Here is an 8,180-nt window from a genome sequence, read left to right on the forward strand (position 1 = left end):
TTGATCATTAGGAAACGCCCCAGGCCGGCACATAAAATGGAGATGACATTGGTTCATGAATATAGCATACTTGTTAGGGTCGCCAGTAAAGCGTTCGGGCGGGGCCAGTCGCACTGCAGCTGGGAGAACCACCTTTACTGGTGATGATGGCTGCGGCATGGGAGTACGGGCAAGCCCTGGTAGTGGGACCTGACCCACGTGGGACTGAAGCATTTGTCTTGCCAAGTCGTCAGTTCGTTCCTGACTTAAAATAAGATCCCTCCTTAAAGCATTGGTTTCCTGTCTGGAGGCATGGACTTCAGCCCGTAATTCCCCCAGTAGTTGGGCCAACTGGTCTGTTTCTGAGGTTTCCATAACTCCCAGGCAGAGATTCGTAGAGGCTTTGCATTCTGTTACGCTCACCTGGTCTCTGCGGGGACATTGGGGCACGGTTGCAGGCCTCCCTGGAAGTGAATTCCCCTTGTCAGACCTCTTCCCCTGCTCGTGTGCTGTGGACTGCGCTGGTTGTGGGCACTGCTCCTGCAAGGATATGTGAGATTGTGAGAATGCTGCTATATTACTGCTGTCTCTCTCAAACCCTTCTTCCCAGAATGTGGTGAGCATGGTCCGACCCATATAGTCTCACCTGTTAATTGATGATGGTGCTTCTCACTGCAGGTGTGATTTTGATGGATCAAGTGCCTTCACTGGCCCATGTTCGTGGCAGCCCAGACCGACTGTGGCTGAACCACTCCTGAAAGTAAGTGTCTTATGGATTTTAAAATATTGTAACGTTGATTCTTGATTATTGTCCGTGTCCTTTTAATGATGTCTTTCCTCTGCTTTCTTCCAATACATGATATGCAGCCCATCGGTAGTTGCGGTGCATGAAGCAGGCACCATCTGTCACGACGTCGGGCTGGACCGGTGCTTTCTGGAGGTCTGGAGATGGAAGATGAATGCCAGAGTCCACGATGATGCGTACCGAAGGTGCTGTGGCTGGTAGCTAGAAACAGGTAAGGTGCGCTCAGTACGGTAGCTGGAAACAGGTAAGATGCGCTTAGGCGGCGGTGAGCGTTACTCTGCAATAGCAGAATAACGTGAAGCGTGTGCATGAGGGCTGAGCAGGCTTATATAGCCTAGCTCTGGCCACGCCCATAGTCCTGACTCATCGGCCCCACCCAGCCACCCCTAAAGGATGCTTACAAGTGTGGCCTGACTCTCCACAGCAGCCACGCCCAACCGAATGCACGTTCAGGGGAAACAAAGTACTTGCACCGAATAAAAATGTACTAGTGCACATTGATTTATGAGCCGGACTGAGTCCAGCTGGGCCCTCCATGTTGCATTGTCCCCAAGGGACAATTAACGGTTGTGTTACCCCTTGCTCTCATGCCCTGATGGTGCAGGGTCTGGGGTTCCAGGCCCATGGCCATGACATACACCTTACGGATTGAGCTGCATTTCCATTTGTGCACTGGACGGTTTGTTTGGATGAAAGGAGCATTTGTTTGAAAGTTTGTTGGGGATGTTTTCTCTATATGTTTTTTTTTCTTTTCACAAGGGTGTCTTATACCATTTCATACCCTCGACCATTATTGTCAATGGCAATTGTTTTTTGTTGTTCTTCTTTATAAGCTTCTTCATTAAAATATGGTTCTGTGCTGCTTGCATGAATCCATTCACCATCACAAAAGTTTGAAAAAGTCTCTATATTGACACTGCACATGTTTACAAGTACTTTTTGGTTTCATTCTGTTTAAAATCAATATAAACAATGTTTTCCTTAGTAGAAAAGTGCTGTCAATTAGAGCTTTGAGGATTAGTCTCCTTAGGTTGTTTTTAAGGGTATATTGTGACATTTCAGCTGTTTCTATAAGCTTTTGAATAACTCTACGGTGGAACATTTTTTGTAACATGAATTTTTGGGATTGCTTTACTCTGACTACGTTAACCCTGGTAGATAGAGTGCGAGCTTTGTTAGTAGGTCCGCTTTTCTTTGTACATATTTCTTTTATCTTTAGTTTTTGCAAGTGGGGCCTTACCTTTTTTAGTTGTGGCTGGTTAAGCATTGTTGATGAGGTTACTAGCTTTGAGAACTCACAATGCTTTAGGCAATGCTCTGTGAGATTAAATTATTTGCCATGGACCACACACTTTGGTTAAGCAGCGTGTTCCAAGCAGTACACCCATTTTCAACGCTTCCAATTTCCTGCATGCTGATTTGGCACGGCTATTCCACTGCAGCACACATTTCGGCGCACCCTTTTCGGTGCAAAAGCCATTCCGGTGATGTTATTTTGGCTTGAGGGGTGTTTGGACATGGCTGACATTGCAGCCACATCTAAATGCCCTCATGCCAAATAAAATCATAGGAATTCACTGCAACAAACCTTGTCACCTCCCAGTTGCGTTGTTTTTCTTTTAATTAAATTCAATTAGTTGAATAAATAAAAAAACAGACAGCCTTAAGCCCTGCTCTGTCATCTGTCAGAGTTGAATGCACATCATTTAACCACTACGCCACAATGTCTTGGTGCTTCATGGTGCATACATTTCTTACTTAGCCTATAATTTAATCTGTTCAATGATAAAAGGCTTGGTATGAAACTTGTGAGAACCCAAGCAATAACATCATTGTAGCATAATAATTAAATGCTAAATCTCAAACTCCTGTAGGCCACGGTTCTCCGATGGTGGCATTCACCATGAATGTCACATTTTTTTGTGTGTGTGTGTGTGTGTGTGTGTAGGCGGTGTGAAATTGTGTGTGAAGGATTGTGTGTGCAGTGTGCATTTCCTCCGTGAAGGCGAGTGTGAGTGTGTGCGCATGCATATGCACCTGTGTGCGTATGTGAGCATTGTGACAGGTTGAGTGTGAGTTTTCACTGTCAGTGTGTGTGTATGTGCATGACTCCATGGAAGATGCCATCCAGTTCTTGTTTTTTTGTCGTTGCAGTTTGTGAAAGGATAATTTTGAAACTTGTGAGAATCCAAACAATAATATCATTGTAGCATAGTGGTTAACGGTTGCGTCTCTAACTCCTGCAGGCCAGGTTTTTTTCGAAGGCAGCGTTCAGCTCAAGTGTGTTTTTTTAAGTTTTATAGTTTTGCCCAGAAACAGTGTAATACATGTTCTATTCTGTTTTATAATGTTGCAGTAAATAAACATTGTTCACGTTTAATCCATATTACAAAATGCCTGCAGGTTCAAGTGAATTATGACCTCTCACAGCAAACATCCTTGTACCGCGGGGTACAAAATGCAAAGTGGCTGCAGGTTCATGCCACGCCAATTGCGACGTCTCGTGCCAAAACATCCTTGCGCTGAGAGTCGCCTGTGCCCAAGTTGCTGTGTCTAACGGTACTCACCCAAATGGGACCTGTGGAAAAACGGTCCCGCCATAACAGCGTGCGCCTAACTGGCCATGCTGAAATGTCCTGAAATGTATGTCCCATACTCCAAGCTCCTTGTTTTATGGCCGGTCTCTTGGTGACCGTTGTGATACATCGCACAACCCTAACTAAGTAGTCTTGTAACTTTTCCTTATTTATTAGGCACCAGGGCCTGAAGGGGATGGCCTTTTACTCAGTTTGAAGCTAAGCAGGGTCAGTCCTGCTTACCACAGGGACGGGAGACTGAGGTCACCAGTGAATTTTCACAACCAATGTCACTGTATCTGTAAAAATATCGATTTTCTATTTTGTATAATAGATTGCAACCTTTGAGAACTCCCAATGTTTTAGTTAATGCCCTGTGCAATTAAATTATTTGCTGAGGATCACGCACTTTGGTTAAGCAGCGTGCTACAAGCCCCTTGTTTTATGGCCGGCCTCTTGATGACTGTTGTGGTACATCGCACAACCCCAACTAACCACATTTAAGCAGCATGTAAAAGGGAAAAAATTACCAGCTGCAAAAATAACATATGCCCAGGTACTTTTGCCCCCATAGCTAAAATCAAAAGTTGGCACCTATGAATATATGCACAGTAAGTGAAAATGAACCTTAAAGTGAAATATAGAAATATAGTTCACGTCCTACTCCTTAGGTGAAAGTGCACAAGACAAAATACCATTGGACTTTTTAAAAAAGTAATGAACACCGGAAAAATAACCTGATAGAGGAAATGATCCAATAAATATGCTGGCAAAGTATAAAAGGTGCTCACCTTTAAACCCAGCAATCTGTTGTCAAATATTCCTTAAAAACTAAATCCCAATAAGAAACGAGTGCTTGTGGTCTTGTGAGTAAGCATCTGTACTGGGAACATGACAACCTGAGTAAAATCCTGGTATCCAAATACTTGAGCAAGCTTGACAACCTCAAAAAAAAACAGGGTTTGTGTCCGCCCTCTGAAGAAACGTTACGCTGTCCACCCACATGTCCTTTACTGGTGCCTTGAAAATCAGCCACAATCCGGGGAAAATAACTGCACCAGTGTCGAGGATTGCAAACTCTCTTGCCACATTGCGGGCAAATACTCATGACTTACTTGCCCTCTCATAATTTCCCCTCCTCGACTCCATGTCTGGCTTTCAACAATACTCTGCTTTTTAAAGCTAACTTGAAAAGTACACATACCATAGTGTCACTCAAATATTTAAATCCCTATAGAACTATGTTAGGTAAAAAGTGTACACTTGTGGCATTATTCCCACATCGTGACTGTGAAGCAACAACTACTAGAATGCAATTCAGCAAAAGGCAAAAAATTGTCCCTAAGTGCAAAACTTTCAAAGTATGACAGTAGCACGGTTTAAAAAAAAGAATGTGGCTGCCGTGTGTTATGAGATATTTTAAATTAAGAAAACACACAGTATTCAGGACTGTGGACTGTCTCCCATCCATGCAGTAACCAGGATTGACCTAGCTTAGTTTAAAAGTTAAGAAGGATCCAGCCCCCTTAGGCCATGTTTCTCTAAGTGGTCTTGTAAGGTGGTCTACTAAGCCTTGTCCTACCACTTCTGTGTGTGTTTTCTATATGTCTTCTGCCTGTGAGATACAGCCTGGACCTCTTCCAGTGCAGCTCTTTATGTTTCCTTTTGGTGAACAACACACATGCAATACCTGTATGGCACCCATGGGAGGGGGTACACCATCATGCCACTTGTGTGTGTTTTTGGGCACCTGAGTGTTGCCCACATAGCAGGGTATAGGCTGGGGACAGTGATATGCTGACTTGATAGTGGGTCTGAGTGTCCTCCATTTTTGGGACACCCAGGCCCTGCCATAGGAATCAGTGGATTACTGAACAAAGGCAAGATGGCCAATGTAGCCTCTTGGTTTCTATTTCCTTTTCACTGTGTTTTCCAAAGTCCTGGGAAGCCCTGACTCTGTCCCTTTCCCCCTGACTGGCTGTTGGGTGGAAATACCACATATGGCTCTGGGGCTGCCTCTTGTCAGACTGACTGGAGCCTTCCCAGGGGCTGCATGTTGTGGGTATACCTTTGGGGTGGGACCTGTATGAATGGAGCCTTAAGCCAACTCACATTCTGTGTTGTGGGTTTTGGTTGTGTGACACAATGCATGGGCCAGCCCTGAATGAAACTGGAGTGAATGCAGTGTAGTGTTCTGAAAGAATCTTTCAATGTACATCCCTGACACAACATCTGGGCACTTTTTCCCGCTGTACAAAATCCCAGTTCGCTGTGTGCAGAGGAAGGTCCACCGATGCGTTTCCCACCAACAAAAACCGAAGAAGACATCCAGAGGTTCCAGCCTTGGTGAGGCTCTGTAGTCCAGTCCAGTGGTCTAGCCCAGGTCACCAGAAGCCTTACAGAGGTCTGTCCTGTGGCTGCAGCACCAAAGATCCAAAGTCAGTAAACTGCAAAATCTGAAAACTTGACACCTACTTCTGCCACTGCACCTGTATCACCAAAAGGCATCCAAGGTACCCACGGGTCTTATCTTCAGACAGTCATTTTTGGAATCCATATCAAGTTTCAACTTCATGGAACATCCCCATCCAGAGTAACAACCTGCCAACAGAGACCACCATGAAGACCGAAAGTGCTGCATTTCCGACACTGTCTGGTTCCTCTATTTCACTTGGCCTTGACTTTCAAAGGGGGTCCATCCGCAAGGGGTCCCGTTAAGTGAAGCCAAGAACCACCACCTCTTCGCTTGTCAATACACCAAAGTTACTGTGAGGATGAAGAGCATCTTCCAGCCTCAGGAATCAGAAATCATCCCGGGGTCCCAGATTTGTCTTGGAAGAAGTTCCCCTGTAGCATATGAGGTACTGTCGGGTGATGAAACCTGTAGAAGTAAAGCAGGTCATTATTGAACATTTATGAACTGGTCTTTATTAGACAAGATAAGGTACACTCTAATTTTTCCCTTTTCCCTTACAGGTTGCCCAGGTGGGGGGAACCTCACACAGTATCACTATTTAAGTCTAAAGAGAGTATAATATCAATGTTCTGAACCTAACCTGCCTTTCTTCCTTCATCTATGGGTTCACACCCTGCTTATGATTACTATGCTTTTTAAACTGTCAGCTATGGGTGCATTTTAAATTGATTCTAAAAGTATTGTGCAGTACCAGTTAGAGTATATATATTGTTGTCATTATTAGAATAGTATTAACAAAGTACAAAATGTTATTTATATGTAAATATATATCTGAACCTTATTTTATATAAATGAGCTGTGTTATCACCTAACATAGTGTGTGGGCATTGGTTTGTGGGGGCTTGGGAACTCACTGTACTTACGACCCAGCCTGCATCACCTCCTGAGAGCTTAATCCTTGGTTGCCCATCCATTGGTACCATATAGAGAACCTTGGCTGGGGTGCTCTGTGTCTCTACCCCAACCACATAAGAGGGCAGAAGTAACGATACCACCATACAGTCTTTAATCTGATTGCAGAGTGGTGGGATCACTGGTTTTAACACTAAGTGCCGATTTATAGAATTAGTTGAGCACTGAAAAGTGACTTTGCACACTTATCAGTGTGCAAAACTCCTTTCAGTGATCCATGGAATGGACCTTACATGCATTTCCATGGCTTTACAACTGTCCGTCATGTCTTTGCATGCAGTCGAGTGCTGGACAAGGAATAACATGGGCATGTTTGGGATGTGCCGCGCAAAGAAGCCACATGCCCATCCAAGCGCAAACACATCCAAATTCATGGATTTCTACGTGCAATGTTACATCGGGAAAAGTCACACGCAAACCTTGTGACCTAACCACCACATGATATGAGATGCAATGAAAAACACACAAAGGATCCAACGTGTATGTAGCATGTAATGCACACTATTCCAACATCGGTCAGACAGGATAGATGCAGGTATATTGGGACCCATCGTACAAGGACACAGAGGTGGGAGGCAAAGGCCCTGTATTTTCTCAACCTGCACCACACTGTTTGGGATGCCGGACGACCAGGTGTATCCAAGACACAGGTTCCCTCCCCATGTCATTCTAGACCTGGTCATGGAGAGGGAGGAAGACATTGCATCACCCACTATCTGCTCCCATGCACTCACCACTCTGGAGAAGGTTCTGACAGCCCAACATTTCATAGCCACAGAATCGTACCAGCACCCCACTGTCCTTGTAGGTGACATATCCCAGGCCATGCAATTCTGGTGTGTACACAATTTTTTGGGCTGCATTACATCATGTGCATGCCTGCCTAGGCACATATACATGCTGCGCACACTGCAGGAAAGGCAGAGAGCTGGCCAGGAATTCTAGGCAATAGCACACTTCCCGCGTGTACTTAGAGCCATTGGTTACACAAATGTGACACTAAGGACCCCCCGAAACAGCATATTCAACACATTTAGCACATTTAACGCAACCAGAAGCATTGGCATTCCATCAATGTGCCGGTCACCTGAGAAGCAATGACAATTACATCTACCCGGTCACCAATCTACAGGGTCCTGGCATCGGGAACCTTCAGGAACAGCTGGTCCCTAGGTGAGTATCAATTGTCATGCATATGCATACTGTCACGTGACACATTAAACAACTGACCATGACAATCAATGCCAATAACAACTATCTACACATTTGCTGGGGACAGTGCCTACCCGCTTTCACCAGTTATGCTCATGCCATTCAGGAATCCTGCCTCAACAGCCAAGGTAAGGTACAATGCAGCACATATAGCCACTAGGGGCAAAGTGGAGCACACATTTGGGGTGCTTAAGTCATGTTTCCTCTCTTTTGACCACTC

Source organism: Ambystoma mexicanum, chromosome 4q (assembly GCF_040938575.1).
Source record: "Ambystoma mexicanum isolate Mex_15411 chromosome 4q, UKY_AmexF1_1, whole genome shotgun sequence".
NCBI lineage: Eukaryota > Metazoa > Chordata > Amphibia > Caudata > Ambystomatidae > Ambystoma > Ambystoma mexicanum.